Here is a 15,611-nt window from a genome sequence, read left to right as displayed (position 1 = left end):
ATGATTTCTAATAATAGTCTGCCATACTCACAGACTAAAGTCAATTGTCATCAGAGGGGGCTCATCCAGCAACTGATGAGAGCAGATGCGGAGACCAATAGCCAATTATGAGGTGGAGATTAAGAACTCTGAGGAAGAGGGGAAGGAAGGATGAAGGAGCCAGAGGGCTTGAGGACACTGTGAGAACAAGGCCCCCTAGGGTCCAGTGAACAGGGCTCACAGGGGCTTGCAGAGGCTTGGTGAAAATCAGGGAGCACGTGTGGGTCTGAACTAAGACCTCTGCATATATCCTACGATTGTGTAGCGTGGTGTTCTTGTGGAAGTCTTGACAGTGGAAGTGGGGGTTGTTTCTGACTCTTGCCTGCTCATGGGACCCTTGTCCTTCTGTGTTGCCTTGTGCAGCCTTGATTTGAGGGTAGGTGCCTAGTCTTGTTTTCATTTGCTATGCAATGATCAGTTGATATGTCTGGGAGGCCTGCTCTTTTTTTTGCTTTGTTTTGTTTTGTTTTTTGTTTTTTTGTTTTGTTTTGTTTTTTTCGAGACAGGGTTTCTCTGTGTAGCCCTGGCTGTCCTGGAACTCACTCTGTAGTCCAGGCTGGCCTCGAACTCAGAAATCCGCCTGCTTCTGCCTCCCAAATGCTGGGATTAAAGGCGTGCGCCACCACTGCCCGGCTGGTCTTTTCTGAAGGGAAATGGAGGAGAAGTGGATCTGGGGTAGGGGATAGAAGGTGGCAGGGAGGGGAGAGGAGGTAGGTAGGAGAAACTGTAGTCTCGATATAATATATGAGAGAAGAATAAAGTACAAAAAGGAGAGATGTTACTTTTCAAAGGCCAAAAATAATCAGGATTTTATCATAAGGACATTATAGTTTACCACGAAGAGTATAAAATAGAAAGGTCTTAATTTGATAAATTCTTATTAATTTTCTTTACTTGTGAATGTGGCATATACCAGCTGAAACTTTTCTTGAATAGTCTTATTTAATTTTAGAGCTGATAATAGTTCAACATTGTAGTTAATTTGCAGATGAATGTCACAAAGTCAAAGCCTTCCTTTAGAGGAGTAGTGTAGTAGCTCTACCTGGCTGAAATACATATTTGCATTTAATTAAATGTTAGCAAGCAGTTATTTATTGATGTGCTGTTTTCATGTGCTGGAGTACCTAAGCCCCGGGTGGAGGCAATGTTACTGCCCAAGAAGTAGCTTGTAGCTAGGGCAATAAGAAGGTATGATGAATATGCTGTAAAGACACTAGAAACAAATAGCTAATTTATCTGTAATTATGTGGAGGCTATTTTTGCCCTCAGATCAAATTAAATTATGAACACCTGCCTCCTTTTCCTTGATATTCTGCTGAGAATTGCCAGAGTGATAAAATCATTTCATCCTAGAAACACAGTTGGCAACTATCATGGTTAAAATTTGATCTCACTCTTTTACCTTCCTTATATCTTTTATTTTTGTGGAAAGTTCGCGAGGTTCAACAAAATTAATACTTTTTATTCTTTTGGCAAGACATAAAAATACATATTTCAAAATGAATCAGAAAATATTCTGAGATTAATGACAGACACACAATTATAGTTTTCTTTTAAGCATTATTTTAAACATTAAACAGTGAGTGAGCAGGGCATATGAAGGGCATAAAGTTGATTTGTTGGATTGAATAACAGAACATTTGTTTATTATGTCTGTAATGATTAAAGCTGGCCAATTATTCACTGAGGTGGGTAATTTATTCTTCTTTTTAAATACTTTAAAAACAAAACAGATTTATTTTGGCTCAGAATTCTGGAGGCAAAATTGGCAGATTACATCACAGTATGACAGCTGACATTTCATGTTGGGAGCATGTGAAAGTGGCCAGGGCCATGTGTGCAAGGGAACACAAGGCAAGAGGAGACAGGAGGCCAGGGAGGGACAAGCATCCTTTTTTAATATGAAGACTAAGACTTCTTTTAAAACACACATGTTAGATTAAAAGAAGCTCAGAAATCATATTTATTTAAGAATAAAAAGAAATTGGATAGTTTTATTTTAAAACACAATTAATACATATTTGCTATAGGATAGGAATTTCACAGGAAACCCAACAAAATCAGCTAAACTGGACCCTTGGGACTCTCAGAGACTGAATCACCAACCAAAGAACATGAGTGAGCTGGAACTGGGCCTCCTCATACATATATAGCAGCAGTGGAGCTTGGAGAGGGGCTATCCCAAAAGTTGTGGCCTGTACATGGGATGTATTCTTCTCTGTGGGATCCCTAGTCTGGTCTCAGTGAGAGAGGATGTGTCTAACATCACAGAAACTTGATATGCCAGCATTGGGGGATACCTAGTGGGGCACACACCCACTTAGAGGAGAAGGAGAGGGGGGATTGGGATGAATTGTGGGAGGGGGTGACCAGGAGGGAGGCAGTGAGCAGGATGTAATGTAAATAAGTAAAAAAAAAATAATAATAAAAATTCAGGATAAGAAATGAATAGTTTTTAAAATATACATGCATAGGAAATTTAAAAACATATGGTTCTTTTGTAAATACATCTATATCTTTTGCAGAGCTAATAAATACATATAGAAAATTTAAAAAGCTACAATATCCAGAGGAGGCTCCACTCCTAGCCACTGTAACATGCCCAGGATCCTAGGATCAGAGGTGAGGAGGACACATCGGTTACTGGGAGTAACTGGGACCAGTGGGACCCAGGTGCACAGGAACTCTGCCAGCACAGTGGCACAGTTTGTTTCCAGTCTGTTTGGGCTGGTGTCCTAAGCACACCTTGGGCACAAATTCTGCAGCCAGTCCTACAACACCCAGAGGAAGTCCCACTCCCAGGCACTCTGACACACCCAGGATCACAGGATCCAAGAATCACAGGATCATAGAGACAGCTTGACTCTGAGAACTTCTGACACAATCAGGATCACAGGAAGGACAGGCTCCAGTCAGATTTAGCAAGGGCAGATAGCACTAGAGATAAACAGATGGCGGGGGTTGGGGGGAAAGCTTAAGAAAATAAACAACACAAACCAAGGTCACTTGCCATCATCAGAACCCAATTCTCCCATCATAGCAAGTTCTAGACACACCATTACAACAGAATCACAAGATTCAGATATAAAATCACTTATCATGATGATGATACAGGACTTTAAGAAAGACATAAATAGCACCCTCAAAGAAATACAGGAGAACACAAGTAAACAGCTAGAAGCCCCTCAAGAGGAAACACAAAAATCCCTTAAAGAATTGCAGGAAAACACAGCCAAACAGGTGAAAGAAATGAGCAAAACCATCCAGAATCTGAAAATGGAAATAGAAACAATAAAGAAATCAGAAAGAGAGACAGCCCTGGAGATAGAAAACCTAGGAAAGAGATCATCAGGAGTCATAGATGCAAGCATTACCAACAGAATGCAAGAGAGAAGAGAGAATCTCAGGAGCAGAAGATAACATAGAAAACATTGACACAACAGTCAAAGAAAATACGAAAAGCAAAAAGCTCCTAACCCAAAACATCCAGGAAATCCAGGACACAATAAGACTAAACCTAAGGATAACAGGTATAGAAGAGAGTGAAGAGTCCCAAGGTAATGGGCCAGTAAATATCTTCAACAAAATTATAGAAGAAAACTTCCCTAACCTAAAGAAAGAGGTGCCCATGAACATATAAGAAGCCTACAGAACTCCAAATAGACTGGACCAGAAAAGAAATTCCTCTCAACACATAATAATCAAAACACCAAATGCACTAAGCAAAAAAAGAATTTTAAAAGCAGTGAGGGAAAAAAGTCAAGTAACCTATAAAGGCAGGCCTGTCAGAATTACAGATCCTACAAGAACACAAATGCCAGCCCAGGCTACTATACCCAGCAAAACTCTCAATTACCATAGATGGAGAAAACAAGATATTCCATGACAAAATGAAACTTACACAATATCTTTCCACAAATCCAGCCCCACAAAGGATAATAGATAGAAAACACCAACATAAGGAGTAAAACTACACCCTAGAAGAAACAAGAAAGCAATCTTTCAACAAACCCACACAAACCTAATTCCATGTCTAACAACAAAAATAACAGGAAGTAATAATTACTTTTTCTTAATATCTCTTAATATGAAAATTAATATTACCAACTTATCCTAATTGATTCAAATTCAAAAGTATTAGGAATTGGAAATTTGTTGGTGATCATCTAGTGGTCTCTCTAATTTGGTAATTAGACAAATAGGTCCAATACTGTATAATCCATATAGACTTTCTGCTTGTTTGTACTTGACAGTGTCTTCCCGGGTACCACATAATGGTCTTGAAACCATGATTCTCCTATCTCAGCCTCTCTATTAGTAGGATTGTTTATTTTGTGTTTTTACACTATATTGTAGTTTTCAGAATAGCTTACACATTCCAAAATTATTTCAAAATACAGTCAAAAGAAATGTAGACAATTAACTTGGGAGGTAGCTTATAAGAGAACAAAAAAGAGTGAGAATGCTTTGCTTGATGTTTGTAACTATTGTATCAAGTTTGAAGAAGAGCACTTTATAAGTTACTCTTTCTCTGAGATGAATGCTTTTCCAAAACATCACAGCCAATGAACCAGATTCTTATCCTCACCTAATGGCTGTGCTACCCTCCAAGCAGAACCATTGTTCATTGAAACAGTTGGTGAATGACTTCACAGATAAACCATCTCAATACACACACCATTTCATAAATGCATGTAACCTGTTCTCTGTGGGATGAGAATGAAGACAATCACTCCAGGTAAATAGCTTTGACCATAGCAGGAAATCTTTATCCAAAAATCGTGCCTATGATTCACTCCTTGGTGCAGCAGAACTGTCAACTATTAACTTGGCTGCCAGGGAGATAAAATCCTTTGGTGATGTGAGGGTCATTGAAGTACAATCTTAATACAATGGAATACAATCTTAATACAATGTCTAAAAATTGATCTTATTTTGAGCTTGTACCACATTAAGAGCCAAGATTTTAAACTCTACTAACAGCAAAACAAACAAACAAAACAGACTTTATTATGTTCATTAAAAAAAAAAACTAGTAGTGATGTATTATTTTAAAATATACAGTTAATATGTTTGGAGTTATTTAAAATTTATATTGAGAAAAATAAATGTATTTTCAGTATTGCTGTAGACAAGCATCTACATAAAACTGTTTAATTGATTGTTTTATATCAAACAACTTTTTTTTGCATTTTTTATTGATTTATGTTTTATTGCATTATGATGAGAAAAGATACATGATTTCAATTTATCTGAATTTGTTAACCTTTAGAACATATTTTAAGTAAATAGAATTCAATCACATTCTTGTTTCCCTTTTGTACACCAATTCCTCCCAGTGACCCCCCTTTAATACCTATAATACCTTTTTTGTCATATTCTTTAAAATTTATAAAATATTATAACAATAAAAATGCATATTATAAAAGTTGTTTGATATAAAACAACAATCAATTTAATGTGAGTGTGTGTGTGTGTGTGTGTGTGTGTGTATGTGTGTGTATGTGCTTGTATGTAGAGGCCAGAAGAGGGATGAAGATCTCCTAGATCTGGAATCAAACTTGGGTTTCCTGGAAGAGCAGGAAATGCTATTCACCACTGAGTAATTTCTCCAGCCTCTAGTATATATTATTAAATAAAATTGTATATTATTTATAATTAATAATGTGACTTCTTCAACATTTTCTTTATCTATAGTATTACACAGTTAGTGCTTTGTCAGGAATTGACCAAATATTTATATTTCAAGCTTTCAAAAGTTTATATTGTAGGACTAGATGACATATGTATATATATGTATATATACATATGTATACACACATATATATGACATACATATGTATATGTATCTCTCTTGTTTCTACTGAGATAACTCAAGCAATATGCACTTATTCCAAATATGTGACAATTATATTTGTCAGAAGCCATCTTGAAAAGGCTAACACATTGAAGTAAGTTTTCTGGAGATGGCCCACTGTTTTGCATGGTCTGCAATGGCTGAACTCTAAGATGCAAGGTCACCAGAGACTTCATCCTAGGATTGTTTCTTGCTGTTGATATGTCTTTCCTGCCACTATTACATAGCCTAATGATTCCTGGGCATTAACCTACCCTATTGGACTATATTTTTCTGAAGATCAACACGAAGATGTACTTTCATATAATAATTCTGTGAGAGGTATTGATGATTTCATAATTCCTGATAATTTTATAGAATTCCTAAATTTATACAAGTAATTTTAAACCATCTATAGATAAAAGCTTCAATTATAGCTCTGTAAACGTTCATGTATCATGAGCTCATTGCACCAGGAAAAGAAAGCAAGATTGTAACAAATTTACAGTCAAGGAAAACATTTCTTGTAACTAATTTATCTATACAAAACTTCAAAACTAATAAGACACAGGCAGACGATTTTTTCTCTTGACAAAATTGTGCTAACTTATGACATAAAAATTATTACTTTAAACTTATAATGAACTTATGGGGAAGGCTAGTAACAGATAGTGAATGTTTTGTCAGTCTTAATGGAAAGACACGTAAAGAATTCTGTTGTAACTCCTTAAGTCTTATTGATTTATGACATGAATTATTACCTTAAACTGTAATGGTTCTACCTGATTGCATGAGAAAGAATAAATACTGAGAAGAGCATTAAAATGATGGTGCAGTTTCCTTCAGCTTCATTGAGGGCATTTTTTTTTTATGTGTATGTGAGTAAGGTTAGTTGGAATTTCTTTCTTCTGCTTCACCTAGAATGAATTGAGTGTTTTTTCTGTGTGTATGACTTTTTTTTCTTTTCCTTTCTCTCTGGTTCACCAAGAGTTAGTGAACTCTGAGTCTCTTGCCTGAGCAGTGAGGTGCCCATAAGTCAAAAAGAAAACATCCCAAGCAATGGACTTCTTTTCTTTTTCCTTGTCTTTCCTTTTTTAAATTTATTAATCATTTTATTTGTTTACATTTCAAATGTAAATGATCTTTCCTTTCCTGATCTCCCTTCCACGAACCCTTCCACCCCTTCCCCCTTGCTTCTTAGAGGGTGCTCCCTCACCCACCCACACACTCCCACCTCCTTGCTGCTAAAAGCTGGAGAATTATCAGAAGCCAGTGGTTTTTAGTCACAGAATAGTAAGGGAGAGTTAAATTTTTAGAGACCATCTGCTTCTCTCACCAGAACATTAAGAGAGAGGTACAAGGCGAGAGATAACCAGTTTTGGGTCTTTGTCTAATGCCTGTGAAGTCTGGGGCTGGTCCCTGGCATAAATTCTTTTTAAAACTGTGGAAAACTTAAATAAAAACTGAAATACTCATTTCCATAAATTTCTATCTTAAAAATAAAAATGACAGAAGACAGCCAGAGGTCATAGGACCACTTGTCACATCGAGGTGTAAGCTGTGAAGGGACTATTATGATATACTATGAAGAGAGCTGGAACTGGAGATTTAATGGTGGTAAAGAATATCCTGATGTGAGAGGCCTGTGCTGCTATTTGAGGCCAGGGCCTGTGCTTCCATAGAGGTCATGTCTAGGTCTGTGTCATTATCACACCAGGCGTCTGTGTTGATATCTGTGGCCTGTGTTACTACCAAAGGCCATGTGGACATCTGCTGTCTGGGCTGCTGCCTGAGGGCATGTTGATGTTGAAGGACCATGCTGAGCTGGCCCAGCTCTCACTTGCCACTGCTTAGTAGCACAATGGTGATGTGCACACAAGAGAGCTAGACCTGCTCTTTTCCTGGGCAGAGCAAGAGAGCTGGCCCTGGTGTCACGAGCTTGTGTGACACTACCTCTTCCACACTAGATTTTACCTTTTTTAAATTTTTAACTTTTTATTTTTTTAATTTTTAATTTTTTTTTAATTTTAATTTTTTTCTTTTGGGAAGGGGAGTTATAGGAGTCAAGGGCAGATATGGAAGGACTGAGAAATGAGTGGAATCAGGATGCATGATGACATTCATAAAGAATCAATAAAATTATCAAAAATGTCTGCTTTATATAAAATGTATTATAATCACAATAAGTTAACATGTAATTCTTCTACAAAGTCTCAACTAAATAAAAGCATTCCTACCACAATTACAGAAATGTTTGTGTAAGCTAAGTTTATTTGAATGCATATGAGACATTTTTCTGTGAGAAATCCATTAAGTTTAATGTAAGTTAATATGGAAAATAAGAATTAAGATGGGGAAGTTTTATTCACCTCAGATATGCATAGAGATATACAGTTACTCTGTATGTATTTAAAACCAATTATTTCTTTAAAAATCGTAGGAACTGTGTTTTATTTTTGACAAAGCACTCAATATCAGACTGGAATTGAAGAGTAGAAAATGTTACCTACATTAGCCCTACATTGGTGAGAAGATTTAATCACAATGTCTGTAGAAATCTTTTTGAAATATTTTAGAGATGACAAATAATTTGACATGAATTGCTTATAATGTTCTATTTAAATTATCTTACAAAAATGCACTAGAATGTTGAAAGGCAATTTGACATGAAAATCAAAATAATCATGTATAGCATGCCATATTTCTGTCTGTCTCTTTCATCACTTAAGAAAAAAACTACAGAGATGGAAATGGAGAGGAGCCTGAGGAAAAGATCGGTCCAATGACAGGCACAAAGTGGGATCAATCTCAAGGGGCGATCCTAAGGCCTGACACTATTACCGAGGCTATGTAGAGCTCACAAAAAGGGACTTAGCACGACTGCTCTCCGGAAGAGCCAATAAGCAGCTGAAAGAGTCTGATGCAGATATTTATACCTAACCAATGGACAGAAGCTGCTGATCACTGTGGTTGAATTAGGGAAAGGCAGAAAGAAACTGAGGAGGAGGTGACCCTGTAGGAGGACCAGTAGTCTCAATTAATCTGGACTTCCAACACCTCTCAAACACTGGACCACCACACAAGCAGCATACACCAGCTGATATGAGGCCCCCAACACATACGCAGAGGACTGCTGGGTTTGTGTTCAATCAGAGATGTTGTACCTAACCCTCAAGAGACTAGAGGCCCCCAGGGAGTTTAGAGGTCAAGTGGGGTGGGGAGTGGGTTGTGGGGAAATCCTCGTGGAGACAGGGTGGGGAGGAGGTATGGGATGTGGAACAGTGGGAGGGTAGATGGGGGGGGCAGGAGTGGGAATAAAATCTGGAGTGTAAAAAAATTATAATTTAAATAAATAAATATATAAAGTAAATTTAGCAATTCTTGTTTTTGTTTCTAAATCTGAAATTGTATGTATACTTCTAGTTCTGATCTTTCTGTTTTTTAAAAATATGACTGAATTTAATAGTTTTACAACATACCATGTAGTAATGACCACACACCATGATGGGAACAGCTGTTGTTTAAGACACTTGCTATATGACACATATCTCCACTCTGTGATTAAAGAAATTTCATCACTATTTATCTTTCTACACACAGATGGCTATTTTCACTTTTGAGGAGACAGCTGTGTTGACAGCACATTTTTTTTTTTTTTTTTTACACTGGGTTAGAGAGCTCCCAGCACTACCATTTAGCTTGATGCTCTGGGTTGTGACCATGAGCAGCATTCTAAAACTCTTTTTATCTTCATTGATTCCCCATGAAAAGATTCTCTGAAGTGTGTATTGAGGATAGGAAGACACATGGGAAATAGCATTCGACCACTAATATCTCACTGAGTGTGGGGCAAGACAGACACAATACTATAGTATACTTTACCATGCGGGACTTTTGTACTCAGTCTCAAACAAGTCACATTAAATTTCCATAATAATGTACACAGTACAAGGGGAGAAATTCAAACAGTCCCATTCATGTATAAGATGAAAGAAAATTATAATAGTAAAACTTTAGCTATATGCCTGAGATTTTTGCATCACTTAAAAAAATAAACGTCATTGTCTTAAAACACCAAATCCCATTATAATTAATTTTAAGATGGATATTGCTGCATTTAAAAGGCTGTTCTGGAATACATGAGTTGAGGTGGGTCTCTTGCCTTAATCTCCATAGTATTTAGGACTGTTCAAGACCTGAAAATAAAAATAGAAGCAATAAAATAAGCAAAAACTGAGGGAATCCTCGAGATGGAAAACCTAAGAAAGAGAACAGGAACAACAGACACAAGCTCCAACAGAATACAAGAAATGGAAGGGAGAATCTCAGGCATAGAAAACACAACAGAAGAAATTAACACATCAGTCAGAGAAAATGTTAAATCAAAAAAAAAAAAACCAAAAAACCAAAAAAACCAAAACAACTCCTGACACAAAACTTCCAGGAAGTCTGGGATTCTATGAAAAGACCTAACATAAAAATAGTAGGAATAAAAGAGGGTAAGGTATCCCAGCTCCCGGGACCAGAAAATAATTTCAGAGATGCTTATACACATACAAGAAGCATACAGAACACAAATTAGATTGAATCAGAAAAGAAAATTCTCTTGCCATATAATAATCTAAACACAAAATCTAGAAAACAAAGAAAGAATATTAAAACCTGCCAGGGGAAAGGCTAAGTAACATACAAAGGCAGACCTATCAAAATTACACCCAAGTTCTCAACAGAGACTCTAAAAGCTAGAGGAGCCTAGACAGATGACTTGCAGCCTCTAAGGAACATAGAACCCAACCTACAGTATTACACTCATCAAAATTATCAATCACCATAGATGGAGAAAACAAGGCATTCCAAGACAAAACCAATTTAAACAATACCTATCCACAAATCCACTCCTACAGGAAATACTAGAAGGAAAAATCCAACGCAAGGTGGTGAACTACACTCAAAAAAACAAAGGAAATTAATAATTCCACACTAGCAAAAACAAAATAAGGGAAACACACGCACACACACACACACACACACACACACACACACTCACTCACTCACACACACACACACATAAATAGCACCAATATAAAAATAACAGAACTTAATAATCATTGGTTATTAATATCTCTTAACATCACCTCTCTTCCCCCAAAGACACATGTTAACAGAATGGATATGAAAGCAGGTTTCATAAATTCACTGCATACAAGAAATACATATTAGCAACAAAGATAGATATTACCTCAGAGTAAAGGACTGGTAAAAAGGTTTTCCAAGTAAAGTGATCTAAGAAGCAAGGTGGAGTAGCCATTCTAATACCTAATAAAATAGACTTTCAATCAAAATTAATCAAGATGTGGGAAAGGACACTTCATTCGCATCAAAGGGAAAATCCATCAAGACAAAGTCTCAATTCTGAACATCTATGCCACAAATACAAGGGTATCCAATTCATTTAAAACCCCACTAAAGCTTAAATTGCACATTGAACCCTAAACAAAACTAAATAGAGAAACAATGAAACTAACTGATGTTATGAATCAAATAGATTTAACAGATATCTACAGAACATTTCACCCAAACACAAAAGAATATTCCTTCTTAGCACCTCATGGAACCTTCAAAATTGACCATGTATTTGGTTACTATGCAAGTATTCACAGGTATAAGAATATTGAAATTACTCCTTGTATTTTATCAGACCACCATGAATTTATGTTTGACTTCAACAACAACAGAAAGCCTACACACTCATGGAAACTGAATAACTCTCTACTCAATGATCAAAGAAGAAATAGAGACCACCATGAATTTATGCTTGACTTCAACAACAGAAAGCCTACACACTTATGGAAACTGAATAACTCTCTACTCAATGGTCAAAGAAGAAATAGAGAAAGAAATAACTTTCTTGAATTCAATGAAAATGAAAGCATTACATTCCCAAATTAATGGGACAATATGAAAGCAGTGCTAAGAGGGAAGTTCATAGGAAACCATAGAACTATGTGCCTTCATAAAGAAATTGGAGGATTCTCATGCTAGCAATTTAAAACTTGAAAGCTTTAGAAGAAAAAAAAACAAACACAACCAAGATGAGTCTATATCAGTAAATAACCAAAATCAGGGCTAAAATTAACCAACAAGAAACAGAAAGAACAATATAAAGAATCAACAAAACCAAGAGAAAATCAACCGCTAGACAAATCCTTAGACAAACTAAAAGACAGAGAGACAGTATCCAAATTAACAAAATCAGAAATGAAAAGGGAGGTATAACAATGGGCATTGAGGAAATTCAAGTCATTAGGTCTTACTTCAAAAGCCTGTACTTCACAGAACTAGAAAATCTAAATGAGATGAATCATTTTTTTTGTGGCCAAATTGCTAATTAAGGAAGAAGTCTACCATTGACCAGATATTCAAACACATGGACATTAGAACTTCACTCTGTGGCTGGAAAACATACCTATCTTCCAGACATAGGAGGATAGATATGATTTGATTGCTGTTAAATATGTCAAGAACCTTGCAACTCCCTCAAGATTTTGTGGATTAGCCTACACAGAGTTAGTTAACGTACAGTAATTTATCTTAATTATGGAAGTTCTGCGTCTAATTTGGTTCAGGGAAGACTTGCTGCTTCATTTAGAAATGCTCCTTGATTGTCATTATAGTGACACAGATTACATATAATTTGCCCCTTTAATCATGCTAAGTGTTATGTTTACTTACATTGTTTCACATCAAAACCATCAGTCTTGAAAGCTGTTTTTCTCCCCTTTTCTCAAACTGAAACTCTTTCTTTAAACATTAACAACTAACCAATTCTGGTGACTCAAACATATTATTTTAGTCTGTGGGAGACTGTACAGGAACTCAGGGATGTGAAGATAAGCCTGAAACCCATAGTGAGCTCTAGGCTATCCTATGCTGGAAATCAGAATTGTGTCCTAAACGAACATACAAATAAACAAACAAAAAGAAAATTTACCAAAACCCAAGAACATTCACCTCTGGTTCTTTCCCAAATCTCATACCTTTCAAGTATGTATTTTTCTCTCTCTGCCTAAACTAGATACCCTATGCAAGTGCAATCCTTGGCTCTGTCCTCTGTCTATCACATTTGAATTGAGTAGCATAAAATTCTCACTTTTCAACCACTTTATAGTGTGCATCACAAACCTGTTTCTATTTTTTAAGGCAAAACCTTATTCTATTTTATTAATGCTCCCTGTTTATCTATCCCATCATCTGGATTGCTTCTACATCCAGAACGCCTGCAAGAAGTAGTGCTATGAAATTGAATTTCTAAAAATTGCTTGGGTCTCTGACGGTAGCTCTTGTGCATATATGACCAGAAGTGGAAGTGCTATGCACGATAGGTGTATTGTTTGTTCTTTTGTTAAATAAATTGCATATTATTATCATATTATTTTTCACAGCATATTTATTTTCCCATCAAGTAGTCAATGTAGTAATATTTTTTACTGCATTATATCATCTTCATGTGGCCTTTCTAATATTAAACAAAAAGGGTGAGAAGGCAAACCTTCATGACTTTATTATGTGGAGGAAACTGTTCTTCCTGACCAATGGGAGCAAATGCTATCTGAAGCTCCATATATGCAATGTCATCTCCTTCCTTTGCTTGCCTTGTGCTACTGGCTAATAGAAGGATGACCAACATATGATGATGATCACGTGGGATCTGGAGAGCAACTTATTGTTATTAAATAAAGGTCTATATCTATGCCCTGGGAGATAGCTCAGTTGGGAAAAGTACTTGTCATGAAAGTATGATATGCTCATTTGATTCCCAGAATCTATGCTAAAAGCTGGATATTGTGGTGTATATTTGTAATCCTAGCACCAAGGAGGACTAAGCAGTCAGCCTAGCCTGGTTAATGATTTCTGGACCAATAAGAGTCTCTATGTCTGAAAAACAAGGTGGGTAGCTCTAGAAGAATCCCTAGCCTCCATGTGTACACTGTTAAATTCAGCGTGGGTGCCCCACTCTCGAAGAATCAGGGATGGAGATCGCTGCAATTAGCATGAGGTTTTTATTGAACCAGTATACTGGGGTTGTCCTGCATTCGGAGCAAAGATTATCCCCAGGAACAAAAGCACACACTTTTCATACCTTTGCAGTACATAGGTTTACAGCATGAGTTGGTTATCTCTCATTGGTGGAGCCCATTGTCTTTTGTGACCTCTGTGCCCCAGGTGAGGAGGAGATACTGATTGCAGGTAAGAGGGGTGAAGGGAGATCCACCCCTTACTGGGGACATTTCCTGGAACTGGGCATTACTCCCCGCTATTAGGGCATCTCCTGGGCACTGATGTTTGCTCGGTAAACCCTTCTGAAGCTCTGTCTTTAGGCTTAATGGACATTCCTTGCTCTTTGGTATTTTTATGCGGTCTCCCAATTTGCTCAGTTCTTACAACACATGAATATGTGCACCGCACACAGAAGAACACACATGATCAGGGATCCCTTCCATACTCTCCCTGCACACAGACAGACATACATATCACACCCACAATAGACATAGCTTCCCACAAAACTAAGCAAGCAGACAAAAGACTGTGCTTAGTTAATATGATTAAAGTCTCTTCAAAATAATATATATTGTATGTTTGAAAATAAACTGTTCAAATAATGTAAAACACTAGAAGATGTATAGAAGATGTATATATATATATATATATATATATATATATTATCATGTATTATGCTATGTTACATTATTTCACATATAAACATCATGTTTATAGTACTATCTTCCTTCTTATAGTGTATGAAGAAAGGTGTATGGCTTTAAGGGTTCTGGTTTATATTTGACTTAGTTCCATCTTATAGTGTATGAAGAAAGGTTTATGGCTTTGAGGGTTCTAGTTTATATTTGACTTAGTGTACATTACTTGTTAAACTGTGATGGATTTTTCAAAGTTTCATTTTTTTCTATTATATTTTATCTGTAGGCAAAACCAAGAATTTTCAGAGAGTAATGGGAACAGTAATGAAATGTTTTTAGTTTCTGTAGCCCTCCAGTGGCCATGGATGAACTCGGTTAACTGAAAGGGGGGCTGGAAATGAAAAAGGATGGGGTAGGAAAGAAGGATGAAGCCAAGACAAAGGTTCTTTTTTTTTTTTTCTCTTCCTGAGACAGGGTTTCTCTCTATAGCCCTGGCTATCTTGGAACTCACTCTGTAGACTAGGCTGGCCTCGAACTCAGAAATCCCTCTGCCATCATGTCCCAAGTGCTGGGATTAAAGGCATGCACCACCACTGCCTGGCAAGACAAATGTTCTTATCAAGGCTCAAAGTTTAATATTCACCACTGTGTTTATATAGGGAGAGCCCACAGACCCCATCCTTTGTTTCAGCTGTATTATGTGGCAAAGCAAGCTCAGCAGGTGGTCTACTCCTCAAAGCTCCTGTAGAAAATTGCAAAAGCAACAAGACCAGCTGACCCAAGGTAGGTGGTAAAAGCATGTGGCAAGCACTCCAGGCTGAGGGAAAGGCACAGTTTCTTTACAATCAGAGAATGTTAGATTGTTATTTAGAATCAATTAAATAAGTTGTCACCTTAACATCTCTTTGTTTTATGAGCTTTCCTTAGTGTAGAGTAATGTCTGAGCCTACCCTACTATACTCCAGATACTAAAAAACATAGAATGGATTCCTAAGAAGTAGATATTGACTCAGTAAACTCTGCACACATATGTTGACCAT

This window comes from Mastomys coucha, unplaced genomic scaffold, assembly GCF_008632895.1.
Source record: "Mastomys coucha isolate ucsf_1 unplaced genomic scaffold, UCSF_Mcou_1 pScaffold21, whole genome shotgun sequence".
NCBI lineage: Eukaryota > Metazoa > Chordata > Mammalia > Rodentia > Muridae > Mastomys > Mastomys coucha.
This window is presented reverse-complemented; position numbering follows the sequence as displayed.